The sequence below is a fragment of the Prinia subflava genome, chromosome 14 (genome assembly GCF_021018805.1).
Source record: "Prinia subflava isolate CZ2003 ecotype Zambia chromosome 14, Cam_Psub_1.2, whole genome shotgun sequence".
Classification (NCBI taxonomy): Eukaryota; Metazoa; Chordata; class Aves; order Passeriformes; family Cisticolidae; genus Prinia; species Prinia subflava.
The window spans coordinates 13,658,504-13,680,919 of NC_086260.1; the positions used below are offsets into that span (position 1 = coordinate 13,658,504).

General features: G+C 44.4%; 1 protein-coding gene across 5 annotated transcripts in view; it reads left to right on the forward strand.

Moving 5' to 3' along the window:
- The window catches only part of RAF1 (Raf-1 proto-oncogene, serine/threonine kinase), a 61,918-nt gene that overhangs the window by 19,997 nt on the left and 19,505 nt on the right, over positions 1–22,416 (forward strand). For 2 of the 5 annotated variants that reach the window (XM_063411826.1, XM_063411830.1), the window contains exons 1-2: positions 5,802–5,960; positions 15,096–15,151. The gene's annotated coding sequence lies outside the window, so the exon portion shown is untranslated. The other 3 variants (XM_063411828.1, XM_063411829.1, XM_063411827.1) reach the window with 3 other exon arrangements.

Here is a 22,416-nt window from a genome sequence, read left to right on the forward strand (position 1 = left end):
TTTGCATTCCTTTGGCCTGATGTCGTTGCTAATTACTGCTCAAGTAATTTACTTGTTTTGCTCATAGCATTGTTTTGGGTTTTTATTATCTCGCAGAAAGAAATTAAAAAATAAGTTTGTTCAAAAATAAGACCAAAGTGAACATCACCATTCATTTAATCAGAGTTGACTTGTCTATTGAAGCAGAAGTATATCCTGATACATATAATCAACCTGATTACCACTGGCCAGTCTGAGAAATAATGTGCAACAGCAAAAAAGAAATGAACAAATTAACAAATGAAATATCTGACAAAAACATCCCCCACCTTTATAATCAGACACCAAATGAGCCATACACACATGCAAGCTTTTAAAAAACAGCATAGCTGCACTGGTGTGTGGTGTTAGAGCTTCCCAGGGGGAATCTCCTGATCCTTGTGCTGGGACAGAGCAGAGCTGATCCCTGTGAGGGATGAGTCCACCAGCCCAGAGAGAAATTTCTGCCGTGCAGCCCTGGGGTGCTTTGGACAGGGCTGTAAGAACTTCCCCTTGCACAGCTGCAGGACCAAACTCCTGCCCTGCTGGCACATTTTCCTGAGTGCACTGCTGCTAAGGTAGGTGCTTGCAGTGTGATTTTTAATCGTCCTGGCCCTCAAAGCTCAAATTGCTCTGTAGGCCATGGAGGACAAGAATCAAAGGCTGGCTACAGCAGGGGTGGATCACCAAAAGTAACGCAGCCCTTTGATCACCTATCTTTGTTTATCCCAGTGTTGGAGATGAACTTGAAAGACAATGGATAAATAGGCTGGAGCTGAAAGCCAGGCAGCTTCTTCTCTGATTTTGGATTGCTTTTTGTACCAGAATCCAGTTAATGAGAGTTGCTTTTCTCTTAGTGCAGGAATGCAGGCACATGGCTAAAATGGACTTTTGTCTTGGTGAACCTTTGAGTGGTGCAGGTATTTATGACCTTGTACCCACATGTTAATTAGCATGTGTTATCTGGAATAGCAGAGCTGCAGAGCAGTGGGATGGATTCCCTTCTGGGTTTCCTTGTCTCTGGAATCTGCCTTTGATAGAAGCTGAGGGTGACGTGAGCAGGGCAGGAGCGAGGCTTTCACATCACAGTGAGAGCAGGTTTCTCACCACAACTATAAAAACAACACTGGGGCTTTTTGATGAAGAAACAGAACAAAAAGGATTTTGAAGACATAAAGGAAGGTTTGTGTATTTTTCAGCTACAGTCTGATACCAACTTCCTGTCTTACCCTGTCAATACTCATTCCATACTCAGGATTCCTCACACAAAAATGAAATTTTGCTGTCATCCTCTACATTATTACAGTGACCATCTGTAATTCTTCTGTTTGGAGAGAAACTAAGTATTGAGTGGAGTTCAGTGACCACGAGAAATTGTCAATGCACAGCTCAATGTCACAGTAAATCAGGTGATAAATCCTTCATGCAGCTCTCTATCAGGTGTAGTTGCTCTGCTGCAGAAGGAGTTTTTATGATATGTTCAGGCTGGGTTCTAAAAATGTTTGTCAGGAAAGAGCTATTTATGCTTTGTTATTTTTAAACTGTAGTACCTAGCTCTGAAGGGATTTTGTTGTGGTTAGACTTTTTCAGAAAGTCAAAATAAACCAAATAAACCAGTCTGGTTAGGTTTCAAAAATAGAATACATGTGTAAATCAAAATGCTGTATTTATTGTCTCTGCTGTAGGAATGACTGTTTAAATAGGCACAAATTATAGCCTAGATTTTTAATTTTTAAAAATCTCTTTTTGGAGCTCAAATAATGCTTATTCAGGCTGAGTTTTTATTCCCTGTGCAGGTGGCACTCATCAGCTCAGCATCTCCACATTAAATTTATAAAACATTGTTCTAAAATTATTTTCATGCTTTGATATTCTCAGTATCCAGTGCTACCCCTGCTGACCTGGTGCATTTGTTTTGTGCTCTTTGAAACTTCCTATGTTCTGAAAGGAGATTTACCCAGACCCTCAATCCTTTCCAAAATTATTTGGAATTTAACTGCTATTTTTCCAACACATTCCAGCTATGGGGAAAACGCAGTTATAGTCACCTGAAAAAATACATCTGTACCCATCAGCCACGACAGAGAGCACTTTGAAGCCACGTGGCTTTAGGGATATTTTCTATTTGCTTTTTCTCAGTTGATCTGTACAAATAAACAGGCACCAAGGTGTGGAACAGCAGAGGGTCACGGGGAGGATTGTCTGTGAGCAGGACCTGCACTGACAGCTCAGGTTTCGAAGCTCTGGGCAGCATTCTTGCACGTCACAGCTCCTGTCACACCAGGGGAAAGTTAAATCTCGGGCATCAGCGCTGCAAATGAGAATCTAAAATTCAGGAAAGCCACTGAGCTCAGCCTGGCTGGAGGAGAGTCTGAGAGGACTGGCTGGGGGAGTGCAGTGCCGTGAATTTTCCTAGAAGCAAATTGCATGGCACTGAAATTGGAGAGGCAGCAATGCTCCGCTGCCCTGCCAGAACCAGGGCACAGACACTGCAGAGCTGCAGGCCATAAATGACAGCAGCAGCACTCCCAGCACTGCAAACTGCTGCCCAGCCCGCTGAAAATTCCACGGATCTTTTGTGTAACATTATCACCGGGGAAGGGCTAATATAACTGTATTTCTTCACTAGGAGATTGTTGGTTACTGCTTATAGAGCTGCACTCTCAGAATTATTTAATTACGCAAAGCTTAATGAAAAGCTGTTTCAATTTATATTCTGAAGTGTTGCCACACAAACTGGTATTGAAAATCTACAGAACTGATATTTTCACGCAATATATTTATTGTTAATTTTGTAGAAAGACACCCAAGAACTACATCAGTATGAACACGTAATAGATGATAGTAAAGAGATTTTCATATGGAAGAGAGAGATTTGGCTCCCAAGATTGGGCTGAAAAGCTGCTGGACAGGGTGAGAAAGGCATGCACTGTAACCAGCCCAACAGCAACCACCTTTGGCTGGATATGGATAAAGTAAAAGACTTGAACAATTTGTTCAGGACAAAACAACAAAAATAGTGGTTTTCATTCCAGCAAAACAAGTTTCTGCACTGTTAACAGCTTCTTACATAAGGTGTCCCGTTGTTGTAAGGCAATTTATGCAATTGAAATTCTCAGTGTATGAAAACCCCAAACTAAAAATTATATTTCCAATCCTTTGAACACTTTAGTGACAGAGGGAAATAATAAAGCCTTTCAGCTGGGTGATAAAATATAAATAGTTTATGCATCATCATACAAATAAGAGATGCCTTATTTGGCTTTTCTTTTAGGTTGCAAATGCTTGATTTGTTCAAGGCCACTTTCTTCATGGTCTCTGTATGCTGGACTTCTTTTGTATCTAACTTGACTTAAATTTTTTCCTGAGCAATGTTCTCTTAATCAAAAAGAAAAAAAAAAGACCTTATACAGGAGTAAGAGGATAATTTGTAGCATAATCAAACCTTGCAGAAGGACAGTGCTTTGACTGTGGCTGGGTGAAATGGCAAAGTTTGTCTACAGCAATCCTTGGATTGAGGAGGGAGGAAGATTTGAACCCCAAAATTCCATAATAAAGTGTGTATATGCGTTTCTTCTTTTTCCCAGCCAGCATTCCACTCCTAATTCTTGCTGCTCATTCTTGTGAGGCTTAGAGGTATTAAGGATACAATTATGTGGTGCCACTTCAAACATTCGATATTTTTGGAGACTCCCCAAGTAAAGACTGGGAACACAGGAATACTGCACACAGCAAATGGAATCACAGAAATCAGGAAAGGGTTCACTTTTCCATGCTCCCTTCCAGCAGTCAGTGTGAAAACTCTTCTCAGCAATGGGGATCACCCCTCCTGTTTTGGACTGTGAGGAAGCTGAGCTCCACGAGGCTGAGGTGGCTTTGTATGACAAACCCACTGGAGAAAAGGGAATTAATCCCCAGGCAGATCAGCCTCACACCCCAGGATAACGGTGCAGTCACAGCCTAAAGCCCAGTGGTTTTCATTCTCCTAATCGCTCCCCAGGCTGCTTTTCATGCAGGTAGGAAACCCTGCAGATGGTGAAAATGCAAGATCTGGTGATACGCCTGGACAAACGAGAGTCTCACACCTGAACCTTTAAACATCTCACCACAAACATAAACCAGATCAGCCTGGGGAAGAACGCTGATCATTTTCAGTTTATTTTGGAAAGTCTGTTCAGGTTTTGTTTCCCTTCTGCTTCAGTGCTGTAAGGTTGCAGTTTGCCTGTTTGCTTTTCTGTTTCTTTCTTGCAGTTATTGTCTGTCTTTGCAAGTGTTGCATTGTTTAACTCTGAGATCTGGCTTGCTTTCCTCCAGATCTGTGTTTATTTGCTCCATGACTACACTCCTTCACTGTTCCAGTCTTCTTTTAAAACAAGCTTTAAACTTTATGGAAGGTCTTTGTCAAAACCTCTTCTTCTTGAGGTGGTTTTCCCTCCTTTCTGTCTTTATTTTCAAGCTCCTCATTGTGTTTATATTTTATAGTACAATATTTTATGATCAAGATCCTTTTGCATATTTTGCTAAAATCTGTACTACTTCACCATATTACATGGACATGCTTGGTTTAAGCCATGTGAATATTTATTGTACACACTGCTTTGAGTGTATTTTTGGAGAGCACCAGGACCTAAGGACTCTCTTATGTTTGGGGATTTCTTTTCTTAATTGGTGTTTAGTAGAGGCAGACCCAACAGTGCTGCTTTTTCCTTGTCCTTGCTATGACTCTCTGAGGTTAATGTGACTTTAGCTGAACTCAGGTTTTGGTTTATATCAAAACTTTCTTCCGTAGAGAAATCCAAAATAAGGCTGAGAATTTTGCTGGAGGCTCTTTTTTAGAGTAACACTTATTTAATTAACAATTAGTGTAACTTATATGACTGTAAATGCAGACATGCAATGCTCTTTAAAAGCAGTTCTAGGAGAAATGTTTTCCTTTGCTATGGCTACCCTGAGCAGCTGTATTTTGGGGTGATAATTTGTTTACTGTTTTGATGTGCTGTTCTGTACGTTTTCAAAGCTAAACCCCGTGAGTTAACAGCGAGCAGAGCCCTTTGGTATCCTGCTTTTCCATGGAGGCTGTGCTGAGTTACACACGGATTGCTGCCTGACAGCTGGTCCCTGTCTCCTCCAGGAAAAAGAGCTTGCACGCTATTTTTTTTTTTCAATTTATTTTTTTATTTCTCCCCAGATACCTTTCGCAGCAGCTCACACCCCACCCCTCAGCACGTACCGCCCCTTGGGAATTGCTGCCTGCTCCCTTCAGAGCCAGGCTTTGCTTTGCTCAGGTAGGACAGGGCTCGCTTTGCCCAGGTAAGGCAGGGCTGCCTTGGCACGGCTCAGGGCTCCGCCAGCGCGGCCGCTGCTGTCGGACCCGGCCGGTGCCGGTGTCCACACATCGGGGTAGTTAATTAACTAATTAATTGTCAAACTGCTGAGGGACTCAGCCGAGGCAGGGCTGGAGCGGGGTGGAGGGAGGCGGCCGGCTGCGGGAGCTGAGGGTGAGGGGCTGAGGCGGCAGCGCTGCGGTTCCCTGAGGGGAGCCGGCTCTGCCGCCCCACCGGCGCCGGCTCCAGCCCCCGGCGCGGCGGCAGCGCTCATGCCGCACTCCCAGGCCGGGTGGCGGGCAGGGCTGGAGGCGCAGCGGCGGCGGGGTCCCCTCGGGGTCCCCTCCTGTCCTCCCTCAGCCGAGCCCGCGGCGCCTCAGCCGCTCCCAAATGGCGGCGGGGCGGAGCGGCCGATCCGCAGCTCGGCGCTCCCGCGCCAGGCGGGGAGGCGGGAGCGGCCGGGCAGACGGGCGCAGGGACGGCGTCGAGCGCCGAGCGGGCGATGGGCGGGGATAAATGTCTGCCTGGGCGCGGGGCCGCCATTTTCTGTGAGGCGCGGAACGAGCGGCGCCGGGCGGGACCGGGGTGCGGGGGACCCGCCGGGGGCCCGGGACGCAGGTACGGGTGGCAGGGCTGTGCCGGGGCGAGCGAGAGAGCCGTTCCCGGTATTTCCTCTCTTTACAGCGCTCCGTTCCGAGCTGGCGCCGCTCCGGGCTCGGCCCCGGGCGCGCTGACCTGGCCGCCGCCTCGGCTGCTCGGCGGACACTGGGGAAGGAGGAGGAAAACGGGGCGGCTTCGGGCTCGCGGAGCTTCGCGGCCGGATTGCCCGGGCCGGGCCGGGGGGATCGGTGCCGAGAGGGCTGGGGCGGGGCGAGGGTGCCCGAGGGTCGGGGGGAGCTGGGCTGGGTCGTGGCCGTCGCCTGTCAGCGCCAGCGCGGAGCCGCGCGGGTGGGCCCGCAGCGCCCGGGGTGAGCATCCCGCAGCCTGGAGCCGTGCCCCGAGCAGGGGGGATGAACTGAGGGCATCCCGCACAGCTGGAACCGTGCCCCGAGCAGGGGGGATGAACTGCGGGCATCCCGCAGACCTGGAGCCGTGCCCCGAGCAGGGGGGATGAACTGCGGGCATCCCGCAGCCTGGAGCCGTGCCCCGAGCAGGGGGAATGAACTGCGGGCATCCCGCAGACCTGGAGCCGTGCCCCGAGCAGGGGGGATGAACTGCGGGCATCCCGCAGCCCTGGAGCCGTGCCCCGAGCAGGGAAGGATGAGCAGCAGGATGAGCATCCCGCACAGTTGGAGCTGTGCCCTGAGCAGGGGAGGATGAGCAGTGGGATGAGCATCCCGCAGCCTGGAGCCGTGTCGTGCCCACTGCCAGGGCTGTGCTGGCCCGTTCTCCTCAGGACCCCCTGGGATGCTGTAGCTTTGTCCTTGCTGTTCTTCCAGCGGGGCTGCCTGACCCTCCTGTGATCCAGAGTCTGCTGAGCTTTGAATAGAAAATGCCTTTAGGTGTATCAGCACAATTGATTTCTTTCTGCTCAGGCATTCTTCAGTTCAAATTGCTTGCTTGCTTATTTTTTTGCAGCTTAGACTCTGTTAGACATTTGCTAACAGGAGGAAGAGTGTTTTGTGTCCCTGTTCCTTGTCAGCCGTTCAGCCTTGCCCTGTAGCAGTGGTGCTCCTGCAGAGCCCTGTCCTGTTTCCTGCCTCTCTTTATCTGCAGCCTGGCTGCACACACCAATAACCTGCCTGTCCCACTGCTGTCCCTTCTTCATCTCGCCTGTCACAGGCCAAATGACTTGTGTACAGTCGTTTTCCTTCTTGGCCCTGGGGTGACATCCATAAATGCAGGGACTTTAGTTGGACCAGTGAGACTGCAGAACCAGTTGCAGTGGGATTGCTGCAGCACAGTTTGTGTTCCAGCTGCAGGTTGGAGGTGTGCAGAACCAGAAGGATCTACAGTGGTGTAAAACTCAGAATCTTTCCAAAACGGAATCCAGCTTAAAATATCTGAAGATGTTTATTTTAATGGTTCTGAAGAACTCGGCTCCAGCTCTTGCCTGAAGGATCACTGCATTGTGCCAAACTGGGATATCATTGGAATGGGCATGCTGATTCTTCAGGACGTGTCTGCAGTGTCAGTGCAGAGAGAGAGACTGAGCTGGTGAATGTGAGAGTTAATTCTAGGCAATTCACTTAAATCTCTTCTGGGGACACCCACTCAGAATGGAAGTGGCTTTAGTTTGGTTTGTCTTAATGGGAATTTTCTGTAGGCAAACCCTAAGGCTGCAATTAATCATGAAAGACATAGGGATCTCTGTGTGTACTCATGAAATGAATATGGTGACTGATTAATGTAGTAAGCAATTTAATCTTAGATTATTAAATCAGAAGTGAATTAGCATCGTTTGGTTGCGGCAGTGATGCTTTCAGGGACCTGGAATATTTTTTTCATATGGTTTGTTGCAATTCTTAGTATCTTCAGGACTGGGCAACTTATTGTGCAACACTGCTGATTAACTTGCTATGAAGGAAAAGCTGGAAATGGCAGAAAAAAGTTTATTTTTTTCCCAAAGAAGATCTGAACCTATTTTTTTCAATTTAATTCCTTTTCCATTTTTTTATTCTTAACCAACCGTGCATTCTGTTCAAATTACGTATGAAGTCACTGCTGTCTCAGGGCCTGAACTCACTACATCTTATTAAAATAACTCATTTTCTAAACCACAGACATGACCCACGGAAATCATTGGTCAGCACTTCTTGGTACGCTACATCAGCAGTAATTTCTTCTGGGACATCTACTCCCCTCCTCCCCCCAGATTATTTATGTGGCTCTTTGCGCTGTTGGAAAACCAGGAGTTGAGAAGAAAACCGAGTTTTCCTTCTTGGAAAACATTCAATGCAGAGCTGTTGGTTTGCAGGCTCCTGTAGGAGATAGGAACCAAAAGCTGTTGGGTTGAATTATTGTATATAAAGGAGCTTCAGTCATGGTTTCAGTGCAGGAGTTGATGTTCTGGATACAGGATGTTGAAATTATTTTTATGTTGCTGATTAAGTTAGGAGAGCAAATGAACTTGGACAGTGGAGTGCAGGTTGATATTTGGGTGTCTCTGTGCAGCCTGTCCTTCCCTGTGCAGCCAGAGCCATTCCCTGTCCACACCTCTGTCACACCTGCAGCTCCCCTCGGCTCCCGAGGTGTTTTCCTGCTCCCCTGGGCTCCCGAGGTGTTTTCCTGCTCCCCTCGGCTCCCGAGGTGTTTTCCTCCTCCCCTCCCCGAGCTCCCGGGGTTCCTGTCCTGCCTCCCCGGGCTGCCGGCTGGGCAGGAGGGAGGGCGTGCCTGGATCTGGGCTCCTCGCTGGGAATGCGCTCCTGCTGTGATGCCCTGGCTGATGGAGAGCAAGGAATTCCCCCATACTTAGGCTTCCTGTTTCTATATCCTGTGGGAATGGCCTGTTCTTTGTGCCTCTGGCTAGCTTTAGAAAGGAGAAATTCCCCAGAACTGCTGGAGGAGAGGCAGGACAGTTGGGTGTCATGATCACCTACCACCAGTGGCCCCAGGAACAAGGACAACGGGGTTTGTGCTGCTGCATTTCCAAAACTTCCATGGCAGTGCAGGAAACAAATGAGTGTTTGGCCACTGTGTGCAAATGAATGATTGAGAAGGATGACTGTGTTGTAAGAAATAAGTTCTTGGAAATAAGTTCTTCTAAATTAGAAACACAGAAATCTAAAGAGTGTGTAATGAAAAATAGTCCTTGGTGTTCTATTTATAATAAAACCATCAAATTGCATAAGTTAAAGTAATTTTTATTTGGAGAAGCAACAAAAGTCGTCAAAAAAGATGAAAACTTGTGATTTACCAAATTTCAAGCACTGTGATTGAAGCATGATTTCAGTGTGTTTCACATAAGTTTAATTTGTAAACAGACGTGTTTACATCTACACTGTACCGATTTTGATTGATCCTGTGTAATTGCTTATGCAAAACCCTTTGGTGTTTTCTGGTATGGAATATATCCACTCTATATTGACTAAGGTTATGGAAACATTTGGTCAACTCTACAAATTAATTGAAAGTGGAGTTGATGTAACAGTAGGGACTTGGCTAAAAATTCTGACTTTATGACAAATTACCAAGGTATTTTAGCAATGAGCATGCATTAGCTCATGGCTTTTGAGAGAGGGTGAAGTACATACAATTTATTCTGTATGGGTAACCCATGTTTAGTAATGTTCTTATTTTTTTCTGAAAAGAAAGTCTCTTTTGGCCTAAGTTCTGTGAATAATTCTCCAGCTCTGCTGGCTCTTGCTGCGTGCGCTGTTTTTTTGTAAACAAGGGTTTTGCTTTGAAAAGCAGCTGGCGCACGTTTATTCCTTTAGTGACTTGAATATTGTGTTTGTACTATAAATGTCATCTGTTTTACACAAAGTTGATTTTATTGCAGCAGTGTGTACTGACCTTTTACAGTTTAATAGAATATGGTCATCTTGTGTACTGAAATGCTGCAGTGCACGCAGCAGATGAGGATAAACACAGTGCTGCTCTGGAGTCATTTGTAAATGAGAAAAGCATTTTCAGAGCTAGGAATTAGAACTGATAATTAATAAATAGCATGTTTACAGAAGTCTCCTGCTGCCAGGCTTTGAAGGGATGTAGTCCATGTGACTGAAGTGTGTATTGTGCTCTCTTCTGGGGAATGGGAGATGTTACCAGCAGAACCCTGGAGCTGTGTGGCACAGCAGGGTGGGAGGCGCAGGGTTTGTTTGCAGGTGCAGGCGTGGCAGCTCTGCCTCAGTGCTGCTCCAAATGGGAGCAGAGAGCAGCACGGTTAAACCAGAGCTGCTTCTCTTCAGGCAAAAGAGCTGCAGAGTTGCCTTGCAAATCATCTGTGCGTGTGGTGAGTGTGGAAGGTCTGTGTTTGCTGGGCCCTGTCTGGAGATCCCAGGTGGGACCTGTGTCTTCTGCCTCGCTGTCTCGTGGCTCCGCAGATGCTGCTCTGGGCGCTGCTGCTTCCCCCCAGATTTCAGTCCCGTTCTGTTCCTGCCATTGCTGTGCCCCCGAAGCGCCGCAGTTGCGAGGAGCAGCTGACAAAGGGCGTTAATGAATTAATTAATGAATGGGGCATTCCGATGGCCGCACGCAGCACCGCGCTCACTCGAGCCACGGGTGTATTTTTAGTTCACAGGCACGGCGAGGTTGCTCCCCTGACTCGCAGCTGGGTGTGGCGTGGGGTTAACCAGATTCATTAAAGCTGCCTCAGAGGTTCGGGCTGTCAGAAATGGCTCTGAGCCCCCATTACAGGCTTCTGTTACATAAACTTTTTGCCTGAACTTTTTTGCTGAATTTTTTGTAGAACAAACTGGAGTTCTGAAATTGAGGATTTTGGGAGCACTGAGCTGAGAGGTTACCTAGAGGAAGATGTAGGGTAGTGCAGAACTAGAAGAAAGATGTCTCCAATTCTTCTGTAGGGGAAAACATTTAAGGTATATATTGAAATATTTTAACACATGACCAATTTTCCTTTTTCTGTAATGTCTTTTAGTTTGATTCCAGTGTATGTCCCTGTCAGCTCTACCAGTAATTTGTGCTGGCTTTTGTATATCCCTCTTGTTCTCAGCCATTTAAGAGTGTTTGCTCAAAGTCTGGTAATACTTTCAGTATTTTATAGTGGTTTTTCAGTCTATTAGTACACCCCAAAAGGCACTTCTCTTTTTACTCGCTACCTGTAGCAGAGATGACTAAATTAAGATTCTTTTTTCTTTATTCAGATTTTCTTTGTGTATAAAAACCGTGAGATTTTATGTAGGCCTTATTGGTGGAACTGAAGGAGCACAGTGAGGCAGGTGAAGATGTGTGTACTCTCTTTTGTTTTTATGGAATTGTTGCAGAAATTTAGGAACACGGAGGGAGAATCCTGCAAAGCAGAGCAGATATAGGAGGAGGGACCATTAGACTGGAATTGTTACTGGGAAGGAAAAATACTAGTTCATCATACTTCAATTTTTTTCTTAAGTTCCTAATTTATTGCTACCCAAAAAATGCTATTTATATTGTTTCCAAATCATTACCATAGAAAGTACACTATTAAAAGTTTCTTGTAAAAGAGAAAGTAAAGTGGATTTTAATTCCACATAATTTGGAGGTAAGAGTGCCTGTAATTACCTGTGCAGCTTTCACTTGCAAAGGTGTATTTTGATACATGGGAACTTGGGCTTGTTTAAACCTTGCTCTAGAAACTTTGTTCTAAAGTTTCTCTAAAAGTTGCTCATATTTATGGTTCAGGATGTGACTTCACCTTCACAGTCAAGAAGACCTTTTTTTTTTCAATTCCTGAAGTTCAGAGCTTATCTAGTAATTGTTAATTCCAAGACTACTGTTGGGTTAATATTTTTCTTATTTTGATGATTTCTGATAGAAATGGAATTCTTTCAGATCTAATCTATTGCATAGCCCCATTAAAATATTTTTTCAGTTCTTGTGTAGTTCTGATGTGATTTTTCATGTATTTTGGGATTTTTTTGTGGAACTTGTGTTACAAAATTCATACATTAAAAGTACGGCAGAAGTGTCGAAACTCTTTACTCTTGAATTTGCATGAGACTGATGCTTAGTTTTTTAAATAAGCACCCAGTACAGGGTGCAAATAACAAACATCTCTGATTATTCCAGGGCTTGCAGGTTGAAGGGGAGGTAAATGTGTTGATGATCAGTCAGTTTTTCTTAGACTGAGGTAAAAAGTGTGAGAGCCCTGTGGCAGCTCAGTGCCTCCCTGTTTTCCCAAGCTCTCTTTTCCCTCCCCGTGTGCCTGCAGTGGCTTTGGGGAGTCCAATCGATGCCGATGTGGAGGAGGAGCAGGCAGGAACCTGTTTGTGGTGCTGAGGTGGGAGGTGCAGGTTTCCCTGGGCCTAATTAGAAAGCTAAGCACTTTTGGTCACCTGCAAGTCAAGCTGCTGGCTGTGGAGCAGAGTCTCTTCTGGTAAAACAACATTTCTGCCTTTGTTTGATCACCGGGCTCACAGTTTGAATGCTCAGGTTGGGATGGGTGTTATCTTTATGTGGAAAAAAAAAACCTATTTGGAGTTCAGTGCTGGGGAGGGGTTGTTCCAGGCTGGCTGCCTGCAGAAATGGGATAAAAGGAGTTCTGTAGAGGATGGGTCGTGTGCTTGGCAGAGAATGGAGTAAATTAAGGAGCTTCCAGTGTTCTGCAGCCAAAAGGAGCAACAAAGTGTGCAAGCCTCTAATTTTATGCTGACATTTGACAAGAAATCCACTGAATTCTGAGTGACATCATCCCTGTGCTGAGTGCTCTGGTGCAGGTAGAGAGCTCACACAGGCAATGACAGTGCTGCAGCAGAGGCTCCCGGGATGCAGGGGATTGATTTCAGCTCACAAACAGGGCACAGCTCACTCTTGGATTTCTGCAGCCTTTTAAGTTGCCTGTGTAACTGGCTCGCTGGCAGTGGTGAGGTTATAAAAAGAGAGCCAGCTGATGTTGCAATGTAAGCACTGCCCCTGGAGTGGAAAGACTGTCCTTTGGCATGTGCACTGCTGCTATTTTTACCTATTCCAGTAAGATCTGCCCTTGTGATGGTGAATTACAGGACAGTACCTGGAATGATTTTCTGTTACAGAGTGCTGTATGTGCTGAAGAAAACCTTCAACAAAATTGGGCAGATTGACACTAAAACCATCTTACACTGAAAAATGTTTTTTCTTGTGTCAGCACAAATAATACTGTAGCTGTGACTACAAGAGATTCTTTCACTTTTGTTTGGCTATTTTATGTCTGGCAGAGTTTTTCTTCTTTTTAATTTTAGGTTCCTTTGCATATTGATTATTTTGTCCTCAGTTTCTCATGTGGAGACTTAAAATAGGCAATGTAAGTTTTAAAGATAGGGATTAACAGTGTAGCTCCCTCATAAGTGGAGTATGAGGTTTTGTCCTAGTTTTAAAAGGCCAGGCTGATGTTGACTAATTTTTGTTTTTATTCCTGCACACTATAGTAAATTAATGTTTTTTTCTGGGAGTAAATTGTCAGCACTGGCAGTGACGAAATGCTGTATCTACCCAAAGAAACTGGAGCAAACAGCAAGAATGCCCTGACAGTGAGACAGGGGTTTGGTGGCACAATATCACACAGAGAAGTGGGATTCCTGAAATCTCTGACATTTGTGATTACCTTATCTCAGATACAAGGTGTATTTTCTATAATCATCAATATCTATTTTGCAGCAGTGATTGACAACACTGAAACCCAAGCCCCAAGCTTTTGTCCTGGCTCTTTGTGCATTTTAGGAGTAGATTTGGGGCAGAATCTTTCCAAAGCAGTGGTTTGACACTGCAGTGTGATGAGTGATGCCAGGACAGAGGGATTTTCTTCTCCCTCTGCTCTGCCATTGTCTTGGGTGAACAATCCTGGTCAGGTTTAATTGAATCTCACATCTGCAGTAACAGCTGGGCATTTTGGCAACTCTTTTAAACTCTCGTTGTTGCCAGTTCTGTTAGCAGATGTTCTTACTGATTTTTTTTGTCGTGTGTCTCTTTATCTGTCAAGAAAAATAAGAATTTTTTCCTGCCTTACAACTGTTGCTTTGGTGGCAGATAGAAATACTGCACCTGCTTCTTCAGCCCATCCCACTTGTTTTGTGCTGTGCTGTCTCTTCTTGATTTATGCATGAGCTTTCTTTTCCTTCTTGCTGATTTTACTGTAGAAATGCTTTGGGTTTTCATTCTGTGAGTGCAATTTCCCCATCAGTTTTGACTCACTGTTGTCTCTTGTATTTGGTTATAACTGAGGATCTCACCTTTCTCTCTGGTGTGAGGAAACCAGAATTCCTTCTTTCTCCCCAGTCACCCCGCTTATCTTTTTCCCTGATGGAAGGTGTATTTACAGTATTTTATATGCCACATTCCTTAGTGTTTGTTGGAGACAGGTGTGCTAGGTGTAAGCTGGGTAAATGCACAGTTCAGATGTCAGCAGGTTTTACTTTTTAAATGACTGAAAATGGCTCAAGGTGGAGGTCCCAAAGCATTCATCTGGTTTCTTGGTAATTTTTGAGAGTTTGTTGTCTTAAAGTTATTGCAGCTTCTTTTTATTTATTTGTTTTAATTTTTCCCCCATCTGCTCTGTCCAGAAGACACAACCAAACCTCTAACCAAAAGTGAGCTTTATAGGATCTCTTCTTGATTTTTTTTCTTATATTTCTTACAAAGACATGAGGAAGCTGAGACTTCTTGGTCTGGAGAAGAGAAAGCTTTGTGGGGGATGATCCCACCCAGATCTCTTCAGCCTCCCTAGGAATTCCTCTTACAGTTGGTGCTTGTATGCAGGATACAGAGAGCCTGCAGAGGCCTCGCTGCTCGCTACTGTTTGTTTGTTTTGTCTCCAAGTTTTGGCAACTTTTGTGAGTCAGCAAGGTGTTTGTCTGAGTGAGGAACTGACGTGGGAGAAGGGAGTATTCAACTCTTGTTTAATTTTCACTTCAGTGAGTTTTTAGAAAAACCTTGTAGAAGATTTTTGGTGTTCTGTCATGAAATGCTGTTGAGCTGGGTAACGTTTGGTTGTCCTGCACTCTGTGTCCTTACACTGAAATGCTGCACAAAATAATGAAAGATTGGAAGACCCTGAAAACTCTAAAAGTAGAAGGATGATAATTCAGCACTGATGTGATTTTTTTTTTGTTATTTATTTGGTATGTAGTGCACATATATGTTTGTCTATAAAATGTCAATACCCTCTTTTTTTGTCTTCCACAGATGATGTGCTTCATCCTTTTGTCATAGGACTTCATTTGCTGAAAGGATAACTAAAGGTATAAATAACTTTCTCTTGTTATCTTCCTCCTTGTTCCCTTCTTTTTCTTTGGAGATGCCTGGACCTTTCCTTCAGGGAGGGAAACTCAGCTCAGCCCAGCTCTTGCACTACTGCTGAAATTCACTTTTTGTTTTTTTTGAAAAATGCTACCAAATCGATCTGGAGCTACAGTTGTTACAGGATTTGCTTTATCAGTGTACATTTAACTTAAGCTCTCACTTGAGTCAGTCTCCCTGGGTATTTACTCTGCAGGGGAAAAGCCCTTCCTCAGTTTAGAACGTTGGCTCTTGATATTTACCTGTCCCCTCCAGACACCATTTGCCTTTCCACCCAACTCAGGTCTGTTGGGAATAATCCAGACCTAACATAAACCATGTCTGTGACATTATCTTCAAACTCTGTCTCTCAAACAAAAAGGCTGGTATGGCACTTCGTTAAATACACAAAACCCACCCAGACCAGAACTGTAATTTCATGGGTATATTTAATAAGATAGTGTTTAAATGGAGCATAATTTCATTTGGAGGCTCTCAGGACAGTAAATGTTTGACATAGTCTTAAGTATTTTTTGTTGCATACAGTCCTAAATTTTTAAGTACATTCCATTTTTATTTGCCATTTTATTCAGTTTTCCTGGCAAATACAGGTGCATGCAAACCAATAAAATAAAGTTGTTACAGCTGCCAGGCATTCTGTTGTGGAAGGATCTCTCCAGCTGTTCCCAGGTGTGTTTTGTTACACAATACAATGGAGAATCCTTTGTTTCATCTCCAGAAGATCTCTAAGGCCGCCTCTGAGCGTGGCTGGGTGCTGGTGTCCCCGTGCCCTGCCCTCTGCCCGTCTGGATGGTGTTTCCAGGCTCTTGGAGTGCCATTATTGAGCTCCACGTGGCACTGCAGGCCTGGCACAGAGCCCACAACCATCACATCGATGCCCTGGCTGCGGGCTGCCCAGGCTGTGGGCAGTGCATCCTGCTGGGTGTGCAGGAATGCAGCATTGCCTGTGCTCTGCAGAGCTGTGTGACAGCTCCCTGCAGGCTCTGTGTGTGCAGTCACACATGAGCACAGCTCCAGCAGCTTCTCTGGCAATCCTCAGGCTGTCCCTTCTCCAGAGCTTTAATCTGGGCTCTTCTCAGTGCTGTTCTCTCAGTGTTGCTCCATTTCCACACGGGACTGAGGGAGGACAGAGCCAGGCATTCTTTGTGCCGAGGTTCTCAGTCACTTTTTTGTTTAATCCTTGAGAACTCGTGTGGGAAGGGCATTTGGTGGATTGCTGACATTTGAGTAACTTTTTTCGTCCTTGCTGTAAAGTGGATGAGTTCCAGGCAACTGCAAACACAGTTTGGGGCTTTCAGACTGGGAACAATTGGGGCATGAGCAAGTGCAGAATGCAAACAGGCACATGGCTGGGAAGGTATGTGCACTTGATTGAGAGATTTGGGGAAAAAAGGCTTGTGCAGAGTGTTTTGACCATGTAAAGAAGGACAAAACACTTGTAGTCCCACTTGTGTCTGCAGTGTTAAAGAGATCTCTCTGTAAATCTCCCTTTGGAGGATTCTCCTGAGAAGAATTTAACATTGTGGCACAGAAACAAGAAGTCTGAGTGACAGGAGTGTCACATAATGTGATTCTGACACAGTCAGCTATAAAAAGCAGTTTTCAGTGCTTTTTGTTTCTAGTAATGAGTTTGAGTCCACTGAATTAAGAAAGGAGCACATCTTAAATATCACTTCAGCTTTAATAGTCTTCGTAATGTTAAGAGCACATTAGATAAAAAAATATGAAATATTATGCTAAAGAAAAATGGAAGTTTTATTCCATGGCAGAGTTCAGGTGCTTTGTAAGCAAAAGTTGTACAAAATGTATGAGCACTTTCCTTGCTTGCTTTTCCCTTTCCTACTGTTCCAATAGCAATTCCATAAAGTTGTTTGTGAATCTATATAAACTCTGTAGCTGTACTTAAATCTAATTTAAAAACACTCTGATTAGAGACACCTGCTGCATTTTTCTTTTTACCTAGGATTGGTTTTTTGCTTTAGGAAAAACAAAGCTTTAGATTCTGTATCCTTCTTTTAGATGCAGGGTGTTCAGTGCTCCCGTTTCTCCAATGTAGGAATTGTGGTTTTGTAGGGAAACTTGGAGCGCCACATTTGAATTTCATGGAAATACCGTGGAAAGAAACAGGTGACTGACATGGGAATGATCTGTGTGGAGAGGACAAAGCAAACAGATCTTCCTGGGAATTGGCTGGGAAAAGCAGCCTGGAGCTGTTAGAGCCAACAGAGAGCAGGCCCAGGGTGGTCAAAGGTGCAGATTGTTTTGGTGACAAACTGCTGCTGAGCAGAGCCCAAAGTACAGCCTGCTGCAGCCAGCGAGTCTGCCTTGGCTTGTGGTTACTAGCCAGAGTTTTCATCTGACAGCAGCTTTCAAATACAAAAAGATAATAATCTCGCAAATAGTCAAGTCCCAAAGCAGGGTGAGGGTTGTATTGCTTATGTCTTCATTACTGTAGGGCCCACCTGTTGGAAACCAATGTTATTTTTTTTCCCTGAAGGCTGAAGTAGTGATTAAAAACAGAATACTTCTGATAAATAAAGGAAAAAAGCAGAAAATACTCTTCAAGATCAGAACAACAGAGGCAGAAATTGTATGTGTTTCACTTGGTTTTTTCCTGTTTGGTTTTTTTTCCTGAGCACTGACATTTCCTTCTGTTAATTTTTAATTTTTGTCAGTTGTCTTAGGGAGGAGTTTGTTTTTTGGCATTGATCTCGTAAAATGAAGGACACGTGAAGGAAAAGCACTAACCTTGTAGATGTAAGAGGGATCTGCCTGGCTTCTTACACTGATCCCAGCTCATGCCCTGCATTCATATTTCCATAGATCACAGCTTTATTTATTAATTTAGGAATGGTACATATTTATACTTTACAGCTCTGAAAAGCTACTTTTAAAAAATACTGCTATAGATCACAACAGAAATTTGTCTGGTTTGAATTTCTGTTTTTCCTCCAGAGAATTGGTCACCCAACTGATATTAGATCAATTATTTTCTGTATGGGAGAAGAAAAGGCCACAGTTAAATGGGTCATTGATCTTTTTGTGTTAGAGATGAAAAATTTGCTTCTAAGCAACTTTTCAAGCTTATATTTACTGACAAAAGTGTTTAGTTTGAAATGGATTCTGGACTTTGTTCTGCGCTGTTCTGTCTTTGTGGGTGTATTCCACGAAACACAAAATTCCGTGAATCTGTGTGGATAAAAATGGCAGCGTGTGTGTGTTGGCAGGGGGAACTGTTTTGACATGTTTTTAAAAGCTTTGGGTGTTTGTTCCAGAAAAAAGAAAGGACAAAGTACCTGAACTCTGGAGTGAGAGTTCAGCTTTGTAAGTGAACTTTCAGCCTAATTCAGTACCAGCTTTGGCATTTCGTGAGGAGGGAGATTGAAATTTTGAACAGTTCAGACCAGCAGTTTGTCCTGCTGGTGGAAAAAATCAGAGTAATCTCCAATACCTTTTAAAGTGGACTGAATGACATGAATGTATTGATTGTGTATGAGTGACTGATCTCCAGGAATTTGTTCCTGTCAGATGTGCACATTCCAGAGCTTTTGGTTTAATACTTGTTCCAGTGCTCCATTGGCAGGATCTGTAATGTGTGCAAAAAGCACTAATGAAAAGTGCAGTCTTGGGCACAGTGTGCAGAGTTCCTGGGGGACTTGCAGCAGTAAATGACATTATTTTTCTGCTTAGGCTAAACATTGAATATGAAACCAATCCGTATCAGTTTCCCAGCAATCCTGGGACTGATGTACTTTAATATCTTAAAATATTCTTTGAATGCTGCTGTTGCTGCTTGTCAGTTAGAGAAAGGCTGTTTGAAGTCATTTTCATGAAAGTGATGAGCTGCAGGAAGAAAAGATTTAAAGGAAATTTTTAGAAATACACATGAAGACATCCAGCTGGCAGTGGATTGTTTGAGCATGGCATAAACATAAATCCAGTATCTGGTAATGATTATGTTTCATAAACATGCTTGTAATTAATTTAAAGAGAGAAAAGCTATTTTTTCTGGAAGAGACAAACCTAAGAAGAATATAGTTATGAAGGCATCATTGTAAAATCTTTCCTCCTTTATTTTAAATTTAATGTTTCTCTTTAGAACAGAGTTTCAAACATCTTTTCACTGGAGTGAATTGGTGTGGATGTTGGGGGTGCTGGAGTAAATGAGAGTAGTGAGTAAAAATGCCTTTAATCGAATATTGCTTGGAGCAAAATACCCAGAGGGGATAAAATCGATTCCAGGGCCCAGGTTCCAGGACACTGCACATGAATTACCTGTTAAAGTGGACTCAGACTTGAGTCCAGAGATGTTCCCCCTGCTTTGTTCTGTTGTTGTGCCAGTTCAGGGTTCTCTGAATGAGCCAGAAGTGGTTTGTGTGGATGTGCAGTATTAGGTTGTGTCATTAAATGTTACATTCTGTCAGCTCTAAGGTGCTCAGTTAGGTGCCATATTAATTCTCTTCTCTCCTACCTGTGCATGCAGTGAGCCTCTGGAGTTCCATGGGGATGCTTTTGTATGTATTTATATAAATTTGGAGCCAGCTTTCTTTGCACTAGGAGGGTGGGAGAAAGGTGTAAGTCATTCAGAAATCACCTCTTAAGCAGCAGCTTTTCTGGCTGTTCTTCCATGATAATAATGTGGATTAAGGCTTGAGAAGCGAGTGTGGCTGTCCATGCTCTGCCAGAATTTGAGTGTTCCCACCCAGACTCTTGGTGGCCCAAGTGAAGAGGCCCTGGAACCTCTGGTACCCTCAGGGGGCTCCTGTGAATGGCTGCAGGAGTCAGCAGCAGGACAGTTTGGGTTTCCTCAAGGAGCTCCACCTTTCCAGCTGCCAGCCCTTGTGCAGTGGGTGCCAGAGCAGGTTTAGCAGCTTTCCAGCAGGGATTCCCTGCCTCTCCCCAGGAGCCTGTGCAGATCTGTTAAACTTCCCTTTCTTCTCCTGTGCCCCTGCACCCTCAGGCCTCTCGGCAGGTTTTTGTCAGCTCCAGGCTGGGTCTGACCTCTGTTCTTGTGTTTTCCCTTCAGTGCTGGCTCCTGAGTAGCACCAGAGCCCTCAGGTTAGGGGAGCTAAGGATGGTGTGTGGGACATCCATTTCCTAGGAAAAGAACTCTGAACATCGGTGCTGAAACCCAGACTGCCAGGGACTCAATCCTCAGCCCAAAGAGACAGCAAAACCCCGCTGATGGCAAGAGAGAGCAGGGCATTGCTGGAGGGGAGGGCTGTGCCAGACATGCCCGGTTCTGAGACTGTCCAGCACTTACTGAGGCAAAGATCCTGCGAGAGAAGGATGCAAATGCCTCATTAAAGATAGAACTGACATTTGGATCCACAGAAGGCTGAGAGCAGTTGCTGTCTGTGTTTTTCTGTGTGTGCAACAACCTTAAAATACATTGCTGTGATCTTCCCTGGTAGGCTGTGCTTCAGTGTGCAGTGTTTGGGAGAGAGAATACCCCGAGAGCAGGGAAGGAGCTCTGTGGGTATGAAGCTTATCTTTTGTCAAAATGCAAGTTTGAATTGTCATTTCCTGCTTTCTCTGTAATGTTTCAGGAAGTGTTGGCAGCATATCAAAATATTAAATATAAAGGCTGTAATGTTGGGGTATTGTCAACTTACATCAGGAGGGACAAGGAGGTTTGGATGACTGTCCTGCTATTCCTTAGCTCAGCAGAAAAATCAAGTGGAGCTCCTCTTTTTGTTTAGTGTCATCTGTTACCTGGAAGGATGAAACAAAGGAGTTTCCCATAGGGGATAAGTTAAGAGAAGCTCTCTGGGTTTCATCTTTCTCTTCTTATCTAACAGTTTATCTGAGTTTTTATTACTGCCATCTCAGTAGTTACTCTTTCAGCTGCCATGTGAATTATATGGGTGTTGTAACTGAACATAACTTGTTTTTCACCTTTCTGGTGCCTAGGAGTTGTGAGATGTTTCAGGTGCTTATGTGTGGTGAACTTGGTTGTATTCCTCAATTTTATCTCCCATATTTCAGAAAGTGTGTGTCTTGCTATTCCTTATTCCTGTTTTACATCAAATATAAACCTCTTCTCATTTATATGCCATAGATTAACAAAAAAACCACCCCAAATATCTCAATCCTGTTAGATGATTGGGGATGGAGTTTAAATCGTACTGACAATTAAATATTTGGAACCTTTGGATATGCACAGGTGATGGATTGAGGAATGGCAGGGATTGGCAGGAGGGGAGGTGAGGATGTGTTGTCACTGTGTACCTTGTCAGTGAAGGAGATATTCAGGAACTGACTGAAAGTTCCCTTTGAGGCTGAGGGCTCTGCTCTGGGCTCTGCGTGTGGTGTTGGTGACCTCACCTAAACCAAACCTTTCTCTGGAACTTTGTTGTTACATTTCCTTTCAGACCTGGGTTTAGGTCTGGACCGAAGCTGCAAATCTGCTGTGGCTTTTCAGAGCTGTGCTGTGAAGGAAAACACTCTGAAATTCAGTTCAGCCTTCTGGGCACCCCAGAATGGGCACTTAACGTTAGTGGAGATCTTTTTTATCCAAGAATTCCATTGTTTTAACTTTTGGAACAAACACTGCTGGCTTTTCTCTGACATAAACATGAGGAAATGCATTGGAAGGTTCAGATAATTTGCAACAAGGGAGGTGCAGGACCACACATGAAATGAGACTTGAGCAGCTGCTGACAGGTGTTCAGTCACAGAGTGCTGAGTGTTCTGAATTAGTTTGTTTGATTTCAGTACAGACTTTGGTTTTGCCTAATTTTGAATAGGATATTTGAGTATAATTTGGAGTTCAAGCTGCATTGCAATTGGGATAGCTGGGGGAAAAATCCAGTGGTACCTTTATCTTTGTCCCTGCGTGTGCAGAAACGTGTGCAGGTTTGGAAGTGTGCAGGGGCTTGTTGGTGTCCTTGCACTGAAAGATGTTTGTAAAATCATAAAATTATTTGGGTTGAAAGGGTCCTCAAGCTCATCCAGTGCCACCCCTGCCATGGCAGGGACACCTCCCACTGTCCCAGGCTGTTCCAAGCCCTGTCCAGCCTGGCCTTGGGCACTGCCAGGGATCCAGGCTAGGGCCTCACCACCATCACAGGAAGGAATTTCTTCCCAATATCCCATGTAAATATCCCATCTGAACCTACTCCCTGTCAGTTTGAAGCCATTCCTTTTGTCCTGTTAATTGTAAATAATCCTCTCTGTCTTTCTTTTGGCTCCCTTCAGATACTGG